Consider the following 27552-nt stretch of genomic DNA (forward strand, 5'->3'; position numbering starts at 1 on the left):
CTTATGAACAGCAGGCGAGCTTTCCATCCAGGGAGTTCTCACTGGTTGTAAAAGCGAAACACTGGGGACATAAAGATACAGAACTTCGACGTTTACGTTTTCATCAACGTCATTTTGTTTTCCACATGGAACTCGCGATTCGGTTTGAGATAAACAAGCAAATCACACTGTGAAAATTATGGGGAAATATATATTTTTCGACAGATACTATCACTTCACAACTTTACTATATTTGCATTTGTATATATGTTATTCCGTATTATAGGAACAAATGGCATATTTATTGTTCTCTTTTTAAGACGAGCCTTAGGACAAGTTCTAGGAACTGTATATTTAACTAGTCAATCCGCAAAAATCTGAATGTAAAATGCACAAGAAGATATGTGGATAAGCCTTCAACTTCGAGAGACTCAACATCATCGCTGATTACCGTTTTGATATTGTGAAAAGTCTTACCTCTCGGAAAATACAAAACAAATTCCGATTTCAAGAATCGCTGGTTTATAGATTTTAATAAATGTTGGCACAAAAAAACAGCCAGGTATTCAGCTAGACAAGATAGGATTGGCTAGCCTCACATATCCCATAACGATTCGTCTGAGCGAAATGATGACATTTTACTGCAGAATTAAAGAATTATTTGTGCCTTCCATAAAAATATCTGTAATTTCTGTTTTTACGAGAGGAAAAATAAATTAAATCAATGCCGCCAACTGTTGTTTCCGCCTAAAGCTTTCCGTTTAGTGTGCAAATATTCCCAGTGACAAAAGTATTTACATAGTGGAATTCAGCGAACCGTGAAGGGATACGATCCTATTGTCTGGTGTCATTGATTGTAATAAATAACACATTCATGAAATATCTATAGAAACAACGTGTTTTTTCTTATATCAACGAGCAGGTATGAAAGAGTTTGGATTATCCTGACGTTAGCAGATTGTGTTCATGTACTACCAACATGCAGTTTTTCTCATTAAAACCCTATTTGAGAACACCTCTTTACCAAGTGGATACGGCCAATGTTTATTTCAAAGTAGTATTTGCATTACTGCTGTGCTACAATTCGACAGTGAGGCAATCATCAGTTTTGCTTCCTTTTTCCATCGTGTTTTTAGTTGTGCCTTGTTATTCTAACCATCCTCTTCCACAATTAATAGCCAACCTAGTGTTTCTGAAACAGCTACCGTTCAAATAAACCCAAACCGAAAATATCAACACTCGGTTCATCCGTGAGTAATGATTCACGAACTGAAGTAGACAGTTACATTCTGTCTACTTCACGAACTGAAGTAGACAGTTACATTCTGTCTACTTCACGAACTGAAGTAGACAGTTACATTCTGTCTACTTCACGAACTGAATTAGACAGTTACATTCTTGCGAATGTATTTAGGCAACATCAAACGCGGATTGTAAAAAACCACAAAATACACTTCACCCAAAATTTTTACTACAATGTTATTGGCATCCTGCCTTCCGTTGCTTCATATAGCAATGTGGGACAACCGATTACAAATCTCTATTGTCACTAGAATTACCGTTGTCTTCTTTCTTGTGTTGAATATACACGATTTGAATTCTGATTTCGATCATTGGTCTAAAATTTTCCTTTTTTCCAATATCACTGGAAACTTTTGACTGCTTCTCTTTGCATGATTCCTGTTGAATGCACACGATTTGAACTCTGATTTCGCTCATTGGTTTAAATATTCCCTTTTCCCAATATCACTGGAAACTTTTGACTGCTTCTCTCTGCATGATTCCTGTTGAATGTACATGATTGGAATTCTGATTTCGATCAATGGTCTAAAATTTTCCTTTTTTCCAATATCACTGTAAACTTTTGAATGCTTCTCTTTGCATGGTTCCTTCCAAATTTTATGTACATGTTTGTGTACATGTAAATGTCCCTTGGTGTTTTGTGTGTTATACGTCGTTTTGGGACGTGGCCTTCCGATCACTAGCCTGGAACGTCCTTATTGGTTTGACGGCTGGTATACGAATATCTGTTTCCACGCATAGATACTAGATTCCGCTTCACCTTAAAAAGTGAAACCGATTATGGCTGACGGCTGTTAACATGCTCGAAAGGCCACTTCCGTTTTCAGTTCTGTCTTCCTTTTCTTTTCCTGCTGTATGGCAAGCTTGCGACTTATAGAGCTCCAAACATTCTCTGAAACGATGTTTGGACCATACAGTCGAAAAGTGGCAGCCTGGTAGAATAACATTAAAATATCTTTTTTTTTGCATTAATAATGTAAAGCGGGGAAAATCATTGCACCACATATGAAAGTTTCTGAAAATTCTTGAGCACGCAGTTATGCGGCAGTCACGGAAATAAATACATAACAAATGAAACTTTCAGCCTTGTAATGTGCTCTCAAGCAGGATTCACGTGTGATTTTGCTATCGTTGCCACTTGTTACGTATACCGTAGATTAACACTTATCCATTTTAATTGATGATAACAATTATTTAGTGCAGGGCGGCCGATATCTTTACTTACACAAAAGCATTTTTTCAAACAAACAAAAAAAAACATGGGAGAACCACAAAGATTCGAACACTTCCTCGAGGTGCTACCTGTCTTCCAGAAGGAAGTTTTGAGTTCACTGCACTGAGAAGATACTATGACAGAAATACAGATTTTAAATCTGCGGCAAAAGTGTTCACATTATAAAGTTTGTTTTACACATGAAGATAAACGTTAACCTAAACGAAACTTTAATAGCACGTAGAAATACATACATGAAAATTTCAGTAAAAATATTCTTCTCGTTAACGTCCACCTTAATACTGCAAATTAAAAACACAGTGCCTCGTTTGAACGAAAAATTGTCGGTTTGATCGAGAGTGCACTTTCGGTGGATTAATACTAAGCTAACATCTCTTTTATGGTCATATAACTTTTAAGGATGCTTCGAACAAGTTTTATACTTCTGACTCGGAAGTTTGCAGAATTGTGCCAGGATTTTGAAATTTGCACTTTCTTATCGTATCTCTTTCGAGCCGATTCTCCACCTTACCGTACCAGGTCCTTTTGGTATCTTCCATAGCGCATTCCTCTGTCGAGACGTGTCCTGTTTCCCCGCTGTTCGTAGTTACACCGGCTAGACGGCACCATGAGGACAGTCGTGTAAATGGTTAAAAATGGACATAACTATATAGTCAATCATTACACTATGTTGTGCATATGATGTGTGATTTTTACAGCCAGTACCTTTTTTTCTATAAGGCACAGATAATACGTGCAGACAACTATCTGTGATATCACACACTGACTTACTCTCATAACCTCGGCTACATCAAAGGCTGGTTATACATTAATAATCTGTGAAATTCTCCGCTTTGGATTTTCTGGTATTCACATTTATGAGTCTGACCTAGTTAATTCAGGATGGTTCGTGGGGAATCACCCTTACGTAGGGGAGCGTGAGAAAATTCACAGAGTATGAGGGGCACGACATGACCGATTACTGTAGGGCCTGATGCACATCCAATGCACATTTACCCGCACTAAAAGATTCACACCGAAACATGCAAATGATATCAACCTTATATGCATCCTTTATCGTGTTTTCCTTGTTAGATGGAATTTAACACACACCATTAACAACCCATTCTTGTCTGCAACAGATGGGGTCTGAAATGCTTTGTAGAATAGATTTGCTCTTGAGTGCCAAATACCTTGACTTTTAGGGGTTCTGGTGTTTTATTTAAAATTGCTTTCGATTACTGATCCACTCTGACGGATATACACAGGCCGAAGTGTTGTGCAAAGTTCCTAACAACACACAAAGTTCCCAGGGCTCTACATAGTCTTTCTCATAAGTGCGAGAACCAACCTTTTGCTGGACGTTTGTCGGCAATTTACTGGTCAACGTCTTGTGTTTAATCGGACTAGGCCGGTTCCAGATTATTGTAGATGAAGGCAAATGCTATTCAAGCCAGGCACAATGGGTTGGAAGAGTTATTTACCTTCTACCAACTATGAATCATGTAACGAAAATGCATTTCAAAATAAAACTGCAATGGTACCATACAAAGAAAAGTGTCGACTAAGATAATAGGTGTCGGTCTAGCTGTGGGTCATGGTGAAAACTGGTCAACTGTTGGAAACACTTGGTCAGCCTATTACATGCGCATGGTCAGCAGAGATATATGCCTCTGTGAAGAGCGCTGGTAGAGAGTTATGACACCCCCCAGAGTGACATTTAACCGACCGGGATACGGTAATGTCACCTCTCCTACAAGACAACCAAGATCGTAGGAAAGTGATGGCTCCCCACTGGTAAGACCGCACTTATCAAGGTAGGGTAATTTCACGATGAATCACTGATCTAGGTTCTCCAAGGAGTGATGAAGTGATAAAGAACAGCCTGGCTGTGCCGGGGATGTGGCTTTAACACAGTTGTCCTCTTTAAAACCTACTTTTTGAGGTGACCTGCGATTGTCCAAAGATAAAATGTTGTCATTCTGGACATCGTTCAAAATTTAACACATACAAAGGTATCAAAATGCTTTTTATGATGGCTTTAAAGCCCACATCACACAGCTTAGATTATAGCAAAAAATTACGAAGTTATCCCGCTATAAAATAACCCCTCCTATTCCAAGGCGCAATGCGTTGAAGCATCGCCAGAACCGTCAATGGTTGATTGTCAAGCTTTCAGCAAATACTGGTATCAAGCCATATTTGATATTTAAATATTTAGCCTAAATGGGCAGCCATTGCAGTTGCCCAAGGTCAAAGTACAACAGAAGCAGATTTAGTATTTAATATGCTGTTACACCATTATTTCTGGGCTGAGGACAAAATTGATGACTTGACAAAAAGTTAAATCTGGTTTCTTAAATTAGTTCTGAACAAACAAAAATCTCAAAAATACGTTTTGCGTTTTTTAAAAATACTTTTGTACATTTCCTTGTGGATTTCATCTTGTTACTGCTCTGGATTTTCTGGAGCAAGAGTGCTCTAGGTTTCCATTTTGGTATTCATATTATCTTTCAACAAAAAACTACGAATGCTTGCCTGCCAAATGCCTAATCAACCTGCGCAGACCTCCACGACAAAATAAGGTTTTATAATAAGATTCGTTATATAGGAAATGCATGTCACCAGTGAGGGTCATCTCCATGAATTTATCAAGACATGGGAACTCAGTTTCCAACCTGGCTAAGACACAACGCCTTGAAGGATCATTGAGATGTCATTGTTATGACAAGATAATGGGATAAGATGACATTCACCACAGATTTGAAATATAGATAAAGTAATGTCTGTTCTTACATGTTGGGTGGTTTTGTGTAAGGATATACACTGTAGGCCTTTCACAGTTGTATTAGCGCTAAACTAAGAAGACATTTTCATCACATTTTCCTGTTTGGTTCTCAGAAATGCAATTACCAAATACACCACCGGAATGAACCACTAAATCTAGGAAATCAGCATCCTTCTGCTAAAAACTCTACTTCTGTTAACTGCTCATTATAGCACTTCTTACAATCAACTTATGATAACCACGATAAACGTGTATCTATGTGTATAGTATATGCCTTTTGGATCAAAGCACCGTGTCAAGAACGGAGAAGACGACACCTTACACTCTTTCGACTACATTTAAATAACTTCAAGCATAAACTGTGAAGGACCACAACATATACTGTGTTTATCACCAGACCCGTTTTGGTGGTTACTAGAATCCTATGGTTTATAAAGGATTAATTTGCAGAAATCTCCTGTTGCCAGAAATATAATATGAATATTGAACCCACGAGTCATGTCATTGGGTTGTCAGAGACGGCAATTGACGAACTGGACCTAAATGATGGCAATTTAAAAATAAAACATTCTTTGAGTAGAGGTTGATAGAAACTAACCGACGGCAGAATTTTAAAGGGCAACTATATTATGTGATAAGGCCATGGCCGATAACTGAGGTCATGACACATACACATAAAAACACATAAAAAGGATACAGTCTAAAAGAATAAGATGATTGTAACTCCATACAAAATTAAAAGGCACTGCTTTATTCTGCCAAATAGGTCCTCTATTTCTGTGTTAAAAACGTTGGACAGGGCGTATACACATACACAAGCGTATGTTTTGTAAATAGTATATGGTACATTTATTCCGAACCGTCCAAAAACGATGACCAGGGAGTGTTGTAGGGGCATACCATGTTGATGTCCACAACAGGCAAGAGAACAATTGTTGAGTAACCATGGTAAGCAATATACTGGGCACTGAACTTAGAGACCTACAGGCTGCCAAGGTGTAAAGGTGAGGCCGTCGAAGGTGAGAAACGGCAGAACTGTGGCACAACTCCATGAAAAGTAGATATAAGGATTCGTAGCTCTACTGTAGTGTAAGCAAAGGTAGAGGCATTCACAGATATATTTACCCACAGCTTGCAGGGCTGTAGATCCAGGATCAATCCTGGGTCAACTCATACCTAAGACCTTAACAGAGGAAGCTGCATATCCCTAGCTTGGGACTCAGTATTAAGGGGATAGTGTAACGACTGATTGACCCATATCAGAATAATGGCAATAGTGAAGCATAATGACCCAGGAGTCTCTCACCAATGCGGTGGCTGTGAGTTCAAGTCCAGCTCATGCTGGTTTCCTCTCCAGCCATACGTGAGAAGGTCTGCCATCAACCTGCGGATGGTCATGGGTTTCCCCCAGGCTCTGCCCGGTTTCCACCCACCATAATGCTGGGCGCCGTCGTATAGGTGAAATATTCTTGAGAACAGCGTAAAACACCAATCAAATAAATAAATAAGTATAATGGTTCGGGCGGGTCGGCTTACTTGCCTTCGGTAAGTCGTCTCAGTGAAGTAACACGAGATAAAAGCGTCCTGCAACAAGGAGGCACGTTACATGCAGTCTAAAAACTCCTTCGTCGTCATGACTGAACATTTTTTTGATTAAGACGTTAAACCGCAAGCACTCACTCACTCACAGCTTGTACATGTAACGTTATCATTATGTTCGTATCAAGGGAATTAACTCTTACACAATGTGCTTATTGTGATTCTGATTACATTTCCAGCAAGAACTTTTGACCTAAAAGCTACATTCTTCGTTTTAATGCTTATTTCGCCAGGGTTCGTTTTGTTTCACCTCCAGAACGTGGCCAAAGAGTGTGTTATGACATCATAGTAAAACTTTGAATTACATTAACCATTAGAAATCACTACTCCTACTCTGCTTGGGGTGACCCAGAGACAATACTGGCGTGTTTCTATCACATGAATAACAAAACTACTGTGGTACTAAGATTGTGAAACAAACGTACCCTTGTGACCAGCGAAAACAAAACGTGCAAAGGAAGTAAAGCTTTTCTACATTATGTTGCAAAAGAGCCACTCAAGGGAAGCTACTCTAAACTGACCTTTCAACATATACTTCCAAAGATTCTTTCGCTAAAGATTTAAAACTCCTAATAATAACGTCATGCATATGGATATTTCCTGTTTAAACAATATCAGTCATAAAATATACATGCTGTAGAACGTTTTGCTTGCTATATGACACACACACACACGCACACGCACACGCACACACTTACAAAAACACTTCATCCATATCCGTAACAATGTAGGCCTCAAAAAGTGAAGCGTATAACGTGTTTGCCATAACAGGGCATGCGGTTGATAGTTGACGTGGGACTTAGGGCGGGGATAAGGTGTGGGTAAAACACGCTTCTGTCGATTAGGCCTACAGCTCAGTTTTAAAAATCACTTATTATACAGAAATGCCATAAAATGTGGATACCTGAATTCTTCCGAAATTCAAAATAATTGGCTGTACAAATCTATTAAACGTATCAAGTACACATGTACGCAGTGTCGAGCGCAGTAAACATATTTTCTTATAAACACGTACTACTGCGACAAACAAGGGTTCCTGTTCGTTGGCGGTTTATAGCCAACAACTGCTGAGCTTTATTGAAAATAACCCTGCAACTCAAATGTTGATCAGGTGAACAGTATAGGATTAGGCACAACTTAACGGTTCTCAGTACATAAGGTGGATACTACGTTACAGGATTATTACGCCATTTGTGAAAAATGAAACAGTGTTCGGACGAGTGCCTGTGTAAAATATAAGAGACTACAGCATAGAGAGCAGCGACGGCAGTGTGATCGCTGGCAAACGCTCTTGCCAGTTTACCTCAACTTAATACAGTTTTCTTCTAATTGTTCATGTAAATGCGTAAATAGTTGCAAATTACACGCACCTAGACCTGAAAGTTCGTCTATTGCCAGAACTGTTGTGAAGGATAGATATGATCAGAAGAGACATACCGCTGAGAAGAAGGCTAGCAGGATGTCGCGATTTCCTCAGCGTGATACTTAAATTAGAGGGATACCGTGATGACATAACAACGATATCTACCACTACCAGGCAGGCGTACATGTAGTAGTGCCCGGGCGTGCGGGTTTCACATGAGCACGGAACACGGACGGATTGATTTATCAACCGATTGATTGATTATGTGGGTCAATAGTTGGAATCAAGCTCACGATATTCTGATGTCCTTCATGTAACACCACATGTTGCCACTTGGCCCGTCCATGTGTACCGATGGAACTTGCCAAACAATATATTAAATGTTAACGAGTCCGTTCTCATTGGGAGGCAGGCAAAAGATGGGAGATATGGTTGGCCAATGTGACTGTGTGAGGTGTCACGTCTGTTGTCTTCGACATGACACTTCAGTTTAGCGATATGGACCACAAAGAGCCACATACACCTGTGTACAACATACACAGTGGTTAAAATGTTTGAATTTCACTTGTTCGCACTCTTCGTGAGACCTTGTCGATAGTAAGACGTTGGCTGAAGGTCATTTGTCTTCCCACACTATGGCGCGCAAATCTTTTCACAACATGAACTACAGTTTGTTCTACCTCTAAATTATTCATTATGGTGTTAAACAACTATCGAACAAAGAAACTAAAAAATGTGACCACCTGCATCTCCACAGTGGAAACGATCTCTTCTCTGTAACCTAGGCAGTAAACAGAATTACAATTGACTGGAGACGAAATAAAATTACCAGGTGACAATTGTTCTTATATGTTCTTTATTACATTCTACACGGTATGCCATGTGTGGGGTGTCTCTCAGGGTATGAAAAGCACACGCACTATATCAACCATGGACCTTTTGGACATACACTTGAATAAATGAATAAATGAATGAATGCTTGGGTTTTAACGTCGTATTTAACCATTTTTCCGTCATATGACGACAGGAGTGAGTATATATATTGTGTATTCTTGAGACAGAGCGAATCCACTTGAAAACCCATCTTCGTTGTTTTGCTTTTCCGACATGGAAGCAACTGTCGACAGCGTTTGATTCTTTGCGTGTTTGGAAATCCAATTATAAAACCATGGCTAGATCCATTAAATCTAGCCAATCAACGTCCATGTGCCAAAACGATGTTTCTCTGTTAATTGCTTATTATAATACTTCTTATAGTCATCTTCTGTTATCATGACAACTGTGTACTTATGTGTGTAATCTAAGTACATCTCAACAAGATAACACGTCAAGAGTAGGCAGCTTGCAGTGGGGAATTGTACATTTTGCTGGGTCAGGGATTTTCATTATCGCTTATAAATATGTTGATTTCAGTGTCAAAACATTGGTGTTTCAGTAACTGGGGTTTTGTCTTCACGAAAGAATATAGGATTCCATGACAGTGATGCTCTACATTTGCATGCTCCACATTTACATGTCTATTCATACAGACTGGAAAGTCAAGGGCTTGGAAACCCCTATTATTAAAAACGTGTGGATAATCACCAGATCGGCACAAGATATATGTTGACCCGACAGCGGAGGTCAGACGTAGAGGTTACAAAGTAGGCAACGAAATACAAACAAATCTGAAGAATTTGAAAAAAAAATGATGAGGAATAACATCATCATTCTCATCAACAACAGCAACAAGAACAACTGTGTCCCGCCACAGAACTGCTCATGGCAGCTCAAAATCAGGCGTCCTTCCACAGACCCGCTCATGGCTGCTCAAAATCAGGTGTCCTTCCATAGAACTGCTCATAGCAGCCAAAATCAGGTGTCCTTCCACAGAACTGCTCATCGCAGCTCAAAATCAGGTGTTCTTCCAGAGAACTGGTCATCGCAGCTCAAAATCAGGTGTTCTTCCACAGAACTGGTCATCGCAGCTCAAAATCAGGTGTTCTTCCACAGAACTGGTCATCGCAGCTCAAAATCAGGTGTTTTTCCACAGAACTGCTCATCGCAGCTCAAAATCAGGTGTCCTTCCATAGAACTGCTAATCGCAGCACAAAATCAACGAGCCGGCAAAGAAAATGACCTGCCAAGTATAGTTAAAGGAACTCTCTGTCCCTCTAGATCTCGCTTGCCGCCCGGTCGTCCTTTTGTGCAACCAAACACCATTTCTCCCAAAAGGCAATAACAATACACAAAACGACCTCAACTAACGGCTTGTGGAGCTATACACAGGCTTACCCATACCATCGCCTACATCAAAGTCTAGATATGAATTATTTATTATAAAGATCTCGCCGCACGCCGCCGAAAATAAAGTATAAATATTTAACTCACTTCGTCCTTTAGAGGATTCTGACAATATTGAATGGCACATTGGTAAAACAAACCACTATACGCTGTTTATACCTATAAGCACCCAGTGACAGATCGAGTGTTATGGGCGGCTGGGTTATCTGTTCACGCCATTGCCGATAACTGTAGGTCGTGGCACAGAAAAGGGCACATAACCTTAGGGAACACGATAGCTGTAACTGCAGACAGCCATTCTCCCTAATGGCAGGGCCACGCTTATCATGGTATGGGTACTGCGAACCGTTGATCAAAATGTTAGGCAGCCTTTGTTGACATTAAGTTACCGATCATTAATCTTGCAGTCCCAAACATAAGCGTCATGTCCGACATTCGTATACCACTCGTAGTCCGTAAATGGCGTTCCAAGTCGATAATCGCAAGATCCATTTCCTAAACAACGTATCACAATAGCTCCCAAAGACAAAGGTTTGTAAGAAATTATACAAATAGGAAATAAAACCGGTAACACACAAGAGAGAAGCGGTCATCAGTTTTCAGTGATGCCGGCAGACAGTTGATAATTCCATTTTAAAGTTCAAATTCGTATTCCCTGAATGAGTTCTAGGTCAAATTACAATTACACAAGGTATCTCAGTCGCTCTTTGATTGCAACTGTTCATTAAGGCATCATCAACTGTTCATCAAAGGCACAGATTACATGTTCTACCCCTAGAAATCATAAATGTTCGGCTCCTCGCTCTTTATAACTTTTTATTAAACTTTATGAAGACGCCCATGTTATAGTTAATGGAGTCAATAATAATTGCCTAACATTTTTGACAGGTCATGTGTTACAGTAGGGACTTTGTTTACCATTAACTCAAATTCTAACTCCAAATTCCGAAACTTAGAATTTTTTAACCTAGTAAAATACATTTGAATCTTTAGATTCTACGGTGACCTTTTTGACAATTTTGTGACCGATGACGTCACATCAGGTTTTGTCACGTAACACACATAGGCTGGTAGATTCCATCATCCAAAATGCTTAAACATATAGATCTATGAATACATTCCCCAATGGACCTTGAAATGAATTATTTCAACGAAAAATATCAATGTGGCATCATTTATGACATCTTTGTCACTACATATCATTGTAATATATGTTTTAAAACTATTTAATTCCGTTGCAAATTCTGAACAAAAATAAATCGAACTATTTTACTAGACAGTGTTCACTGGCCTTTGACTTGATATATACTTCGTCTTAGTGTTTTCTTTGCCGTGCGGGGCTATTGCCACAGTGTACTTACCATGGACAAAGGTGTTTTTTCATGAATTCACAAAAACCTGAAAAAGAAGTTTGCAGGATCGATTTAATTCATATTCCATACCGTGAAAACGGATTTATAGATTTTTTTGTAAGAAACAATTAATTCTGTTTTGCACTCTAAAATGTCATCATTTCTCTCAGTTGAATCACTATAGGAACTGAGGCTTGGCCAATCCCAACTGGTCTCTCTGCAGCAAGTCAATACCTGGTCTGGTTTTCGGGAACAACATGTATGCAACCTTCTAAAGGAAGAGGATATCTCTAGAAATGAGTGTCATCTGTTTCCTTTTCCCCGAGAGAAAAGGTTTTTGAAAAAGGCTGTTTTCTGTGTAGTCGCCTAGAAACCTGATTACTATGGCAACAAGGTAACACGCAGTCTCTCGATATTACAAGCTTTGGTTTCAGTTCTCCCGGGGTCTGCCCATCATACCCCGGGCCGCGATCGTATAAGTGAAGTATTCGTGAGTAAAACATCAATCAAATGAATAATTCTGTCATTTAGTTATAGCATCTGTTTGCTTGTATAGGCCTACATGTTACTCGTCACTATCGAAGCAGGTTGCAGTTTTATTGTTTCTTTCGAAGATAATTTTATGAGAAGGTTTAGGCTTTGTTACATTAATCAGCCATCCAACGTCAGGCGATATGAATGTAAACTCTCGACCTTCACACAAGAACCTGAATGTAAACCTTAAAATAAATGTGAAGCGGTTTGGAATCTCCAGAGACTATGCAGCACAGCTTCCTACCTGATTGCCATAGTAATCAACTTTCCAGGCGATTACACAAAATTCAGCCTCTTTCTTATCTCTCCGGAAAAAACGAAACAAAATGACACTTTTTTCAAGAGAAATTCTGTTTTTGAGGGCTATGTAAATGTTATTCCTGAAAATCAGGCGGGTATTGACTTGCTTCAGAGAGATCAGTTGGGCTTGGGCAAATCTCAGTTCTGTTCAGAGCAGTTTTGTATAAGAATCATACTTTTATATCCATCCTATATACTGAAACATGATGGACTATCGGCTCCGGCAACAGTTCCGCCTGATATATACTAATGACTGTTCCATCATCTGGTCTAACAGATCTATTTAAGATCGGTGATTGACAAATCATTGAAATAAATCAGTCATTAATGTGTCTTGTCATCCTAGACAATCTCATCAAGCTTATTTATTTACATATTTATGTATTTATTTGGTTTCTTACTAACTTACTTATTGACTTACAATTGTGTTTAATTCAGGTTTAACGTTTCACTTAAGAATATTTTCCTTATGCGATGTCAATCACTTTCAGGGGTGGAATATAAGGAAACCCAATGGAATGTAATTCTATGGCTCTTTAAATTATTCTGTGTATTCTCAAATTAAAAAAAAAATATTGTGTAGATATTTGGTTTCTTATTTAATACATATATAAATGCATATTTTCTTGATTACAATTGCTTTTAATTAAGGCCTTACTCAAGACAATTCCCGTGATATACGACAGCGATCAGTTTGATGGCTGGTGAAAATATCACCCGTATATTCTGACTCATGCAGCGCGGTTTACGTGATCAGTATTCCAATGTGAGTAAATTCAACGGAATATAAACATATTAACGTTCACATTGTCCAGGTCTCCTAAATACAAAATTGTGCAAGTTACGTAGTTTCCTATTTAATGCCTAAACCAATCGGACATTACCAACAAGAAGCTCTCCTCAGTTTGTGAAGGAAATAAGCCTGCCAATCCAGCGTTATATTCTTCTTCTCTTCCATGAATAGTTGATCAGAGTGTTATATTTGTACTCTCTGGAGAGACGATTTTTTCTTCAAAAGTTATTTGGTTTATGGCGAAATAATGGACGGATTTATCTCAGGTTGTTATCAGCCAAGATTTTATAGCAGAGGAAAATGACATTCGATTTACGAAATGTGTGATTTATGACTGAAGGCACGAGCCCGGTCCCTTTACATGAACACAGCGGGCTTAATCGTGAAGTAAAAGTCTAGTATATTAACGATGCTGTTTTCACATTGATTCAGAAACTTATTTAATTATTTATTTGACTGTTCTTCAAGGCAACACTGAAGATCTTTCCCTTGAATCATAAAATATAAAATGATTTAATGTCAATAATTCTAGACGCTTACCATTATCAGGTTTAAGGTTATGTGTAAATAATTCCTCGCTTACCAGTATCCAGCCTAAGGATATGTATGAATAATTCAACACTTACCATTATCCTTGTGAAGGAAATTTGTGAATAATCACTAGCCATTATATCCAGTTTAAGGATATCCAGTGTGAATCATTCCATGCTTAACATTATCCAGCTTAAGGACATGTATGAATAATTTCACGCTTAACATTAGCCAGCTTAAGGACGTGTATGAATAATTCCACGCCTACAATTATACAGATTAGGGACATATGTAAATAATTCCACGTTTACCATTATCCATCTTAAGGGCACGTTTGAATAATTCTGCGTTTACCATTATCCAGCTTAAGTGTGTGAAAAATTGCACGCTCACTATTATCCAGATTAAGTGTGTGAAAAATTGCACGCTCACTATTATCCAGCTTAAGTGTGTGAAAAATTGCACGCTCACTATTATCCAGCTTAAGTGTGTGAAAAATTGCACGCTCACTATTATCCAGCTTAAGTGTGTGAAAAATTGCACGCTCACTATTATCCAGATCAGTGTGAATGATTCAGTGCTTACCATTATCCAGAATGATAAACACTGTGCTAAATAAATGAGTTTGCAGCTCAGGTATGATTCTGATGATTGTTTTTGTTTCTTGGGAGCGCTAGTGTTGATTAGGTTGCCTCGTAGCCATAAGATGATATCATTTACAAATACGTGTGCGGATAAATATTTGAAAGCTTATAAAGATAAAAACTGACTCCTTGTCTTTACTGAAGCATGTTGGTAAGACATTTGTCAGCACTGCAATCAGCCCTATAGCCAATGACTTCTTAAAACCGCTCATATCTGTTTTTTTTTTATGAAAGATTCTCTAATATCAGATTTCTAGCAGCAATCTAGCGGGATGTAAACAGCCCTTTGCCATACCGCTGACACCCGGATGTCATCTTTTATCCTCTTTATCGAAAAGCAGTTTCAAAGCGGTTGTAAGGTTACCGTGCAAAGAAATACAAAATTACAAAGAAATCCATCTGATCGCGGAAAGCTTGTCTGCCTGTACAATGTCCAACATGCTTGCAAGCTGCTCTTGTACAGTTTCCCTTGATAACGGTTCAGGTCAAAGTTTGATTTGCCTGTTCTCTGTCCACATACAGATTGTGCTGTCGTTTTTCGATGCTGGCGGGAATGGGGGTGGGGTGGGGTCTGTAGGCGGTTGTAAGAAGACCATGCTCCTCAGATTGTCAGCTTAAATTGAAAGTAAGCTAAAAATGTGCTTTTCAAAAGCTCTAAGTGCAAATTAAGATGGACCTTATGAGCCATATAGCTGATGTTTAGGTACTCTCAGGTCACCACCGACCTTTGGCAAATTAGTGACTGACATTCTTCATATAAGGCACTGACATGCACACCACGAATTGATGGAAGTCGTCTTCAATGAATGTTAGAGTGCGCAAACAGTGTCAAGAGTGTCATTTTTTCATTTATTGTCTCCAATGCCCTAACGAACATTAATAGCGGAGGAGTGTACAAATTCCCAGCCCAGGGCCAGACTGGAATTCACATTTCTTGTGTACCGGTACTAAAGAATGCGAGACAAGCACTATAACCACGCGGTCGTGGGCCGCTCAGAGAGTCTATGGAGACTGTGTCTACATTAACACGTGCACCACGATGATTTTAAACACATAAATACACATATTTATACTGGACTCGTCCATGAAATTGAGCTCTGCGGTGGCAAAAAGAAAGCGTTGAATTGACGAACCTCTCGCAATTGCGCAGTCAACATACAAAGATAACCAGATGTTATGGAATGATTAACAAAAAGAATAAATAAATAAATAACGTATTAAGATGTTCTGACGACAAAAATCTTTGTGAAAAAAGACGTCTTTGGAAAGAAAAAGACGTCTTTGGAATCCCGCTATCTCAGATAGTTTCGTAGGCGACATTAAATGCCCACCCTGTGTTGGCAGCGGTGCTTGTTTTGTCGAACATAGTGTGGACGATACTGAGTTATTGGTAACCTGGCGACATGACCGGCACCCGTAAAATTTAAAGAACCATTGAATGGACGGCAATGCGTTGAAATTTAACATTTTCGTGCCGTCAATACCAACAAAATTTACGTTCTTCCAAAGTCCTCGCTGACTCTAATCGTTAAAGCGTCCACACTGGCTGCTACGATAAAGCCCTTGGTCGGTGAAGTCCCAAGTTCAAATCCAAGCCTTGTTTTTCCGTCTGCAGCTTTATATGTCAAGAGAGTTACTCCAGGAACTACAATATAAGCATATAAGCTCATTTAAGCGAAAAATTCTTGACCACTCCTTAAAACCCCTCGAATAAAATTAAGTAAAAAAATGAAGTAAATCACCCATTGTATGCCCAGCCGAAAGCTCGATGAACATCTCTAACCTACGCTTTGTTCGCCGCTGAGCAGTGGTACCTGCTAAACCACGAATAAGTACCATAGTAACACACCGTAAACAAACAGATATATGACAGTACCGGTATGACACCGTGAACAACCAGAAATCTGACAGTACCCGTACCACACTGTGAACAACCCGATATTTGACAGTGCCGGTACCACGCCGTGAACAAACACATCTCTGCGAGTACTGTAATACACCGTGAACAAAGAGAGAGCTGACAGTATCGGTACCACGCCGTGAACAATTACATCTCTGAGAGTACTGATACCACACCGTGAACAACCAGATATCTGACAGTACCGGTACCACACCGTGAACAACTACATCTCTGAGAGTACTGATACCACACCTTGAATAAACATATATCTGACAGTACCGGTATCACACCCGTGAACAAACAGATATCTGACAGTCATCGTTATTTTATCCCGCGTGAAGTACATGATGCTCTTTAAGTCCCTCTTTCTGTCTGTGTATTAATTGTTTCACATCATACATCTTTAACTTGGGTCATTCACTTAACAAGCGGCCTGGGTGTAAGACGACATCGACTGTTTTTTTTTTTTACAAAAATATCGAAGCAATTGCGAATTTACAACTACACGAAAAGCACCCGTGGGGTCAACATGTGACCATCGTAACGCATGGATGGTGTATAGGCTTCTTTATAGTTCAATTTCCCAAATCCACTCTGCAAATATAGGTAGGAGAATTTTAGTACAAATTCGTAAAATAATCTAAATTAAAACCTTTTTGAGTTAAAATGTAACTGTTGAGGTTTTTAGCCGAGACACACGCAAATATATAAGCTATAATCAACAAGATTGTGTGGGCGACTTACTTGTCTGGGTAAAAAATTCTTAATTGTTCATCATGTGCTTAATCACTTCTGGATAAAACTAATGAGAACAACTACTTTTTTCAGGGTTACCGTTATTTAATTTCAGGTGATTATCTCGACATTTCTTTTTGTCGCACACCCCCACATTTCACTGGTAGCATGTGTGTGTATATTTAATCATTAAACTAGATTTGATCAGTTAAGAACCAATGATTTAGAAAAAGTTTACAAAACACCAACACCTCTCTCAAACACTTTGCTTGCTCTGAAAGACGTTCCATGATTTATGCTTAAAGTACTGGGCGACCTTATGCCCGTGTGACTTGCAGAGTGCATTAAACATAATTTTCCATTTTTGATTGGTTCTTTAACAAGGTGGGAGATGACCAATCTAAATTATCGTAACGTTCACGTGTTCTGCACGCTCGTGAATTCAACTTTAAATTATTCATTTTCATTTCTGGAAGTCACTTTTCTCAATAGTCGCAGATAATGAGTTGGTAACAACATTTTTAAAAATCGGTGTATTGTTTTCAAATGAACTGAGAACTGAGAGGAAAACGTTCTCCCTCCAGGGATCACCGATGTTGCAATCACTCAATATTCATCTCGTCTCCCTGATAAACAGAACCAGCGTATAAAGCGTATAGACCAATCCGTAATAAACCAACTGGATAAACATATGTATGTGGTGCTTAATGTTGTAGCTACTCTTCAAATCGCCTTAATATACGACACTCGTTGGCCGAGGGGTTAGCCTGTTGGCATAATGCAGCGTCTCGGGAGAATCTCATCAATGCAGGCGTCATGAGTTCAAACCCGTCTCGGACTCTCGTCGCACTGTATCTGTGCTTACTTCTGAGCTTGGATCATTATCGCATTGTAACTAAATTTCCTCCTGACGTCGGGTCATTATCGCACTGTATCTAGATTTCCTCTTGAGGTCGGATCATTATCGCATTGTATCTGTTTTTCCACCTGAGGTCGGATCATTTTTGCATTGTATCTGAATTTCCTCCTGATGTCGGATCATTATCGCATTGTATCTGTTTTTCCACCTGAGGTCGGATCATTTTTGCATTGTATCTGAATTTCCTCCTGATGTCGGTTCATTATAGCATTGTATCTGTTTTTCCACCTGAGGTCTGATCATTTTTGCAGTGTATCTGAATTTTCTCCTGATGTCGGATCATTATTGCATTGTATCTGGTTTTCTACCTGAGGTCGGATCATTTTTGTATTGTATCTGAATTTCCTCCTGATGTCGGTTCATTATTGCATTGTATCTGTGAGGTCGGATCATTATCGCATTATATCTGTTTTTCCATCTGAGGTCGGATCATTTTTGCAGTGTATCTGAATTTCCTCCTGTTTTCGGATCATTATTGCATTGTATCTGGTTTTCTACCTGAGGTCCAATCATTATCGCATTGTATCTGTTTTTCCACCTGAGGTCTGATCATTTTTGCATTGTATCTGAATTTCCTCCTGATGCTGGATCATTATTGTAACTGGTTTTCTACCTGAGGTCGGATCATTATCGCATTGTATCTGGTTTTCCATCTGAGATCGGATGATTATCGCATTGTATCTACATGTTGGTTTCCGCTTAAGTCAGATTGTCATGTCTGTATCCGCGGGTGTAGAAGAAATCCCTTAACCTCCAGTAAGCTTTATGTTATCAATCGAAGGCTGGCTTTGGACAGCAAAGAGAGGAGCAACTGATAGTGGACGGTTGTGTAGACTTTTGGGTTAACTCCGACCACGCCAGTTGTCTCTACCCTGAAAAGTGACACCAGCCACATTTAGGTGACAATGAAGCGAAACAAAAAAGGAGGCTAAGCATTACGAGTCAACAAAGCTAAGCCATACGAGAGGAGAAATCTAAGCAATGTGACCGAAAAAAAGCTATAAACAACCAGCCAGTGGGCTGTAAGCAATGCGAGTTAAGCAATGCGAACAAAGGACGAAAGGGCGGATCTGTAGCCATCATTAATACACGTACTTTACATTGTACATGTGCCAAGCAGCATACACCATGTTTGACCGGAAAACCTCTACTTCTCAGCATTGTACACATTTTTTTAGCTGTTGTACTCAGTTCACCAAGAATCGTTAGAAGAACATATCCTTCCTCAAGTTTGTCTCTCGGGAAAGAGATCTCAAGATTGGGTGCTTTCCCGCATTTAAAGAAAAACATCTTTTAAACGAACAAAGTATTGTTTTGCTGTAGAAGAAAATAGTTATTTCTTGCACATCGACAATCCCTTTGTGATTTGCCTGAGCCAAAATGATTATTTCTCGATCTTTTTTCTTAATAAGAGCGTTGATTTCTGTTTTGGAAATACAACATATGAACCTCATAAATCTTGTCAGCCTCCGTCCTTTGACTGAAACAGATCGAGGAAACACAAGCAAAGACACGAACAGATACCCCAAAACTCAATGTACCAAATTAATGAATTGGCACGCATTTAGCACATAGGTTTATTACATCACTTCTTGGAAAATATGAAGACGGTTGTAGAAAATTCATAACTTTCGAGGTGGGCAGAAAATGATGGGAATCAAAAGTGACTCTGAATATGAATCATTCTGACATCCGATCCCTCTTGGATTTCCCGATGGCGGCGCAGCGGGCATGTTCGTGTATCTTTTGCGTTAGCAAAAACCCTACTGGGATATTGCATCAAGTGCTTTATGTAGTTTCTTTTTTAATTGCGCATTCATGTATTCATTTATTTCTACAAATACCAGGCATATTCTACGTATCGATTATCATGGTACAGACACAGAGAACGGCGGCCTTACAAAAGATGGTTACCTTCACGGATGATTGATTGCGACATCATGGCCACTTGGGATAGGTCAGGCACGGGGTAACCTACCACGAATAAGAATAATGTCGCACCGTGCAGTCCCTGGAGACTAACTAGATTCCAGTGTGTCCGAACCAACACGCATAAGAATATCTGATAGCAGAATCAGTATGCCTAGGCGCAGTTTCACGGCGTATCCTAGTAGAGCATAACAAAACGGCAGGTAGGCAGTCGTGTGCTACGCCCGATGACAGATGAACAAAGGTTGGTATGTTACGCTAGAAGGCAATTGCAGAAGTTAACTTTGGAAAGCTAGACTAGACGGCAAGTGCACAAATTAACTTTCGTAAGCTACACCAGATGGCTGTAGACTGTGGTATTACCACGCTACATCAGATGGCAAATGGACAAGTAGACTAGATCATAACAGATGAACACGTATACTCCGATATTGCAATGCTACATCATAAGAAATAGACAAGTAGACTCTAGTCTTCTATGGCAATTACACAGATAATTCCTGGTCTGACATACTCAACGGAAGAAAGTACGCTCGGATCTGATCCACTAGGTGCCACATGGAGAACTATAGGTTTAAGGTTATGATTTTACTTCGCTACATGACATATACGTATACATAACAGCTCCTGGATGGCATCGTACACATGATAAAAGTTCCTCATGAAATCCAAACAGATCACTGTCCAAATTCTTATTCTTAATGGGTTGCTAATTTTCTTGCACACAAAAACCATTTTGCCACTCATGAGCTGGTAGTCTGATAGAGAATCATATCCGATTTTGTAACAAAAAAATGTCGCATGGCAACAAGGAGTTCAAACGGTGGGTTTCTTTTTCTCGTGGTGGTACAGTTTGCTCAGTACATTTACATGTCTCTGTGGGAAATAAAGACAACCGTTGTTTCAGCAGCTAAAACAGAGCATTAGAAAATCTCCCATGAGGTGCCAGTCTCGCAAAAACTGAATCTGAGTACAAGTGACATTTGTATTCCTGAATTTTTCAAACGGCTCATGCAGCATTTACTGTCAGTACATGAAAAGAACCTCTAGTATATTAATTCCACCGACTTCACTTGTATTGGTCCTCATTGGAGAAATACTTGTATTTCTATCTCGTCTCGATAGATGAGAAAAACAAACTAACAGTTAAAAACCAGTCAGTCAATGTTTATTTACTTACAAGACCAGATATATCCAGCACATAAAAGGATAATAATACCAGTTCACCATCTGGAGGAAGATTCAAGATATCAAGGCTTTTTTCTCTCTTTGTTGGAAAAGTATGAATCTATGCGTCGAAACAGACATTCGTATACCTTTGGTTAATTTTAAAAGCGATGTTCACAACATCCCTTTGTTTTCTCAACGAATTATTTTCAGCCGCAAACGCTTACATGGACGTGCTCTTGTATTGACGGATGCTACGTGTGGAAAGAAAGTCGCAGAGAGGGTGATCGTGTGAAACCAACACCCCCGAGTTGTAACAGGCTGCTCCTAATCATACCTGGATGTGGGTGCATCCCGTTGAGAAATTTGGTCAATGGTTCACGATGACATTACATCGCCCTGGTAAATGTAACCCTGTTGTGATGGCACTGAGCGATATCGTAAGCGACTTAACCATCACACTTGTAACATCCTGCTAGCCTTCTTCACAGTCTCTACTAATCATCTATCTTTTTCAATTGTTCCATCAAAAGACAGTTATATTAAGATCTGTAAATCGTGAAAGGCATTTCTACTCTTGTACGTTTTACATCATTAACATTTGAATTGCAAAAGCTTCTTTTCGATGAAGCCCAGCAGTTGTGCTGTAGACCACCAACATACAGAAGTCCTTGTTGTGATAAGCAATAGAGATGTATTTGTGAGAAGAAATGTTTTCCACGTAAATACATACGCGATTCACCTCCAGACTTACACAAGAAACACTTTCTTGGATCTACTGAGAGTTTCGGAAGCGTTAAGTATCCACAGCTGGTGGAATTTCTGTATCATTAATGACCTTAAAAATCGTGCATTATTCGACGGACGTGTCTTTTTCTCACACCCTGTCCCCATCCCCAATTCTGTCCCCAAACCATACCTTGTTGGGCCAAACTCGCTAAACAATTCATTCTTCTAGCCCTACTTTATTTCAGAAAGGATGATATCTTTTGTGATGTGTGTGTATGTGTGTGTGTGTGTGTGTGTGTGTGTGTGTGTGTGTGTGTGATTTCTTTAAACTTTTATATAACAAGCAAAACTACAGAGCCGTAAAAGTGACATGGTGAGAGAAAAAATTTAAATAGAAAACATACACACACAACTTTCAAAGTGTCGGTTATGTTTTAATAAGTCGTGCTCACGAGATAATTGACCGAGAGAAAGGCACAATTATGTTGAGCGCACGAGATCTTTGTTTAGTCATGCGCACGACATAATAAAGATCTCGTGCACACGACAACACAGGTCTCGTTCGCACTAAATATCTGAGCCTTTCTATTATCTCGTGCTCTTGAGGTCTTTATTCAGTCCTACGCACGAGATCGTTACCATTTAAAGATTTATCAAACAAAACCTATACTGAATATTTAAAAGCTGTGTTGTTTTTTTCTATTTACTTTTTTTTTAACCACATCGGTTCCGTACAAAGCGTTCTACGACTTGTAAATTTATTTCTGATACTGTTTATACCCGTATCGTATGAATAATTTATTATTTGTGAGACGTTATGCTTTTCTGGTTTTTACACGTTTTAAATTCATTCGTAGCTTTTTTTTTATCTACAGCGAAGAAAATATTTAATATATAGTATAATATGTAATATTTAATATACATCAGGAAGAATTTGTTTTTGAAAGCAGAGGTAGAGACTTTGTGCGGGAGTACAAGGCAGTGCCTTACTCTGCTGTCCAAAGATCTTCTTTCAGGCTATATCCGGTAGTGTGTCATGACCATGCCATGACCTACAGTTATCGGGTACGTCGTGATCAGATAACATAATTGCCCCCCATACTCTGGGTAATAACCTTTAACCTCAGTACTGCGTGTGTGTGTGCTGTCTTGTTTTACTTATTTACCTTCCTCAATCAATAACTTCAGACTCTGAACTCTGAAAACCTAATGACCTGTCCTGGTAAGTGTTACTTTGTGTGTTGAATATTCCTGTTATATTTTGGCCACGGGGGATTTTTGCAATACATCGTTTATAAATCGTCTTTGATGTAGCCGAGGCTAATATACACGCCAGTCACCATGGGGTATGAGATGCCTTCAGCTCAGACAGTGGTGTGTACTTTTGAGTTATTGTTATAATGATATTGTATGATACATGTGATGACAACACAGCATTTGGAATTCTAAACCAGTGACATCCCATGAATTACGATTAACATCACTGCATATGTTTAACCCAATTCTGCTTAAGCTATTTGGCTAGGGAGCGTGTAATTTGCCACTCATTAAGCATTTACAAGTTAGAGATATACCTTCTACAGTAGCGATGCGGGTTCAAGCGGGTATTTCCCGCCCATGCCACGTCACTTCCGGTTAATTGAATTGTGTCTTTACGCATTGATATATATCCAACTTAATTAGAAAGCGTATATTCTTCGTAGCCATAAATACATTGTATCATACTATATAGCATGTACCCGTACAAACAAAATATGCCAAATGTGGTAAATCTGCCTTTGGACATTCGAAAGCGTGCATGTCCAGTGTTTTTTTCACACAGGTCAAAGAGTTTCACCATTCATGCACTATATAGCCCTATTATACACTGCCATTTTCAGCTTTACATTTTCAGATTTAGAGCCGTAACAGTTGTCATGTGACCTACAAGAATAGGGGAAATTGCACATTTTTGTGTTTTGATCGCAATTCGCGACAAAAATATACATCGCAGGACAAAAAAAGGCTGGGTTCGGGGTCAGGACATCATTTCAGCTCTATCGAATCAGCCGTTCAGGAGAAGATTTTTTTTAGGTTTGTCACAAAATCCAATATGGCCGCCAAGTCACGCGACCAAATATTTCCAAAAGCTAAAGGGCAAAACTTCAGATTCTTCCCTAAAACATACTAAAGTTTCAGGAATGTACCTTTTGTCATTTTCTGAATTCCATTGCCATTTCTAAATGATTTGAACCCCTAATGAAACCCCCAATTCATGTAAGTTAAGAAGAAGCTGCATTTCACTGGTAAAGTATGAACATTTGTCAGCTATCACACTATGGTCGCTGCTCTGGTTTTAACCCCGTCTGCTGTTCGTCTTTAATTATATTTTATTCCTGTATACTCCAGGATTATGCTGGTGGATGAAACATCCACGAGGTCTGGCCCGTTCGCATTGTTTTATATGTCATGACTGCACACCATTTACAGTAATTCTAGATCAGTGAATTAGATCTAGTAAACTGCAATCAAAATCACTGCATTTGTTTTTTTTACTTAATTCTGCTTAGGCCTTGGTGGGTTATAATTATCTACTTTTTATAAGGACTTGGGTCACGTGACCTTTCTTCTCGAAAAATGGCGATCACGTCAAGTTTGGGCTAATTTTTATGTTTCAACCCTGACTCGACACAAACTTGGCACACAAATGATTTATTTATTTATTTATTTGATTGGTGTTTTACGCCATACTCAAGAATATTTCACTTATACGACGGCGGCCAGCATTATGGTGGGAGGAAACCGGGCAGAGCCCAGGGGAAACCCACGACCATCCTCAGGTTGCTGACAGACCTTCCCACGTAAGGCCGGAGAGGAAGCCAGCATGAGCTGGACTTGAACTCACAGCGACCGCATTGGTGAGAGACTCCAGGGTCATTGCCCTGCGCTAGCGCGCTAACCGACTGAGCCACGGAGGCCCCGCTGCACACAAATGAATGGTGAATGAAAGAAAATGTTAAATTACATACGAATCGTTGGTAAGACACTAGAGAGTTGCTTTCCGCTTTCCTACTAAAAGGATTCGAGTGACCCCTAAAACTAATCCTGTAATAAAAAACAGCATATTCTGTGCGGTGAAGCAAATTTTGCGATCATTAACAGTTCATGTTTGATGTTGCTTAAACGCATACAAAAGAATGTAAGCTGTTTCCTGCATGGCACGGCTATTTGTTCTAAGGGTTCTAGACTACAGACATAAATAACGGGTTTCCATGGCAACCGAAGATGACTACAAAAAGAGTTATAATGAGCAGTTAAGAGAAAATCATTTTTTAGCAGACGGGTGTGTTAATTTGCTAGATTTAATGGTTCACTGACACAGTGGCTTTGGTAATTGCAATTTCACCCCATCCTTCGGACCAGGAGTTCTCGATTCTTTAGCGTCAACCGTTACGGAGATCTCAGAGGCAGTATGGCGGACGACAGCCCTGTTAGGGTGATTGAAGTAGACTTATATAAAATCATTGGATTTTTTTTTGATTGGTGTTTTATTTATTTATTTGATTGGCGTTTTATTTATTTATTTATTTATTTGATTGGTGTTTTACGCCGTACTCAAGAATATTTCACTTATACGACGGCGGCCAGCATTATGGTTATTATGGTTATCATTCATCCAAACAATCAACAAACTAATCTATCACTTAATCATTTATAAATCAATTACTTAATTACCGCCTCGGTTGCCCATTGGTTAGAACGTGTGCCTCGAAGTCAGGAGGCCCTGAATCAACCCCGGTTAGGGTCATACCAAAGACTGATAATAGTACTTCTTACCACCTTGCTTGGAGCTCAGCAGCAAGACATTTGAGCAAGAAACAAGACTGGTTGGTCCGGTGTCGGTATGATGTGAGTGGGCATCTGTGCGACCACAGTCACATACATACACCCAAGCAATGACGACAGTGTGACATTTGGCACATAGTCAAATCTGTCACCCGTAGCAGGTGAAATACGACTTCTTGTCATCTCTTGGGCGGACAATGAAAACACCCCGTTTCATTTCTCCCAGAAAATCAATTGGGCCTGAACTCGAAATGACAATCGATGATTTTAAATGTTTATGATCGCCGGGTGATCTTGTTCAGAATCTTCTAACGCCGACGACTGACAAATGAGATAAATGACCAAGTATAAATCACAAAGAATACACAAAATCACAAGGATAGGATAGTTTACTGATTCTTTTCAAAGTTTCATCTGTGGGGGATATTTCAAAATTCTTTGCCAATATCCCCCAACGCAGATCTGGATATTCGGCGAATCTCACTACACTTTATCAGCATGTCTTGATTTTGGTGATATCTCAGTGATCGTATTTATTTGCTATTTCACGCAGTTTCCTAAAAACAAATTCTTTAAGTACATCCACTGGTAAGCTGTAACAGGTCCGCAAGATAAATCGCTTCTTTTTAGAGATTGGATGGCCACGAGTCGTACTGTTCTGCTGGACCCGAACCGACACATCTACATTTCATATCTCTGGCACATTTTACTATGACTATCGCTTTGCCTCGGTCCACATGGACTTGACACGACACACAGACATCATTTACTGGTTCATAATAGATATAATTAAATATGCCATTAGAATGGAAAGGTGCCGCACGCGCCATTTTAGTTAATTTCTCGCAAAAGGAAGAAAAAATGCTAATTTTTACAGGATCTTTTGTGAGACTATTTCAAGTATTCCTGCATTTGTCAATATTTTCACAGAAATTATTTCACCAAAAAGTGTTCATTCTTGGTTAAGGCTTAACAGCTCGTGCGGTTTTCGTTCCTGTGTCTTTGAAAATCCACGAATATTTCCGTGGTCTGATGCTATTCCTTAACAAGGAATCTTATTACGGACCTTATTTTATTGTGGTACCTTAACTCATACAGCTTTAGTGGATATTGCACAGGTTGATTAGGTAAGTAGGCGACGTCTACAATTGTTGTTGAACGATAACCTGACTGTCTAAATCAAAGCACGGTGTATGAAAACTCCTATTCGGAAATGTGCAGCTAGGAAAGTGAAGTCAACACTAGAACAACAGCAACATGTGTTTGCGAAATCAGTGGTTGTTACTGACCGCTCCCAGACTAAAATACTGCGACTCTGTTAGCCTGTATGTAGCCTAAAATGTCAAGGCCGTTTCCTCTTTGCTGTCCTGTGAGCGGAAGCATCGCTCCTGTGAAGTATACAGTGTACATGTGTACACCTTATATACCGTGATATATATATATATATATATATATATACATACATATATATATATATATAGGTTCGATCCAATCTTAGGCTGTCATAAATTTTGATAACAATACGCAGTTTTGAAATGCATGTACATACAGACTGACAGGAACCGATCTGTGTGGATAATATTTGATTGGTGACCAAAGTGCTATCGATAATCAATGAGAGATCTCAATCAGACTTTTCTTCGTATTCAACTTTTGTAATTGTATTA

Source organism: Liolophura sinensis, chromosome 10 (assembly GCF_032854445.1).
Source record: "Liolophura sinensis isolate JHLJ2023 chromosome 10, CUHK_Ljap_v2, whole genome shotgun sequence".
NCBI classification, from domain to species: domain Eukaryota; kingdom Metazoa; phylum Mollusca; class Polyplacophora; order Chitonida; family Chitonidae; genus Liolophura; species Liolophura sinensis.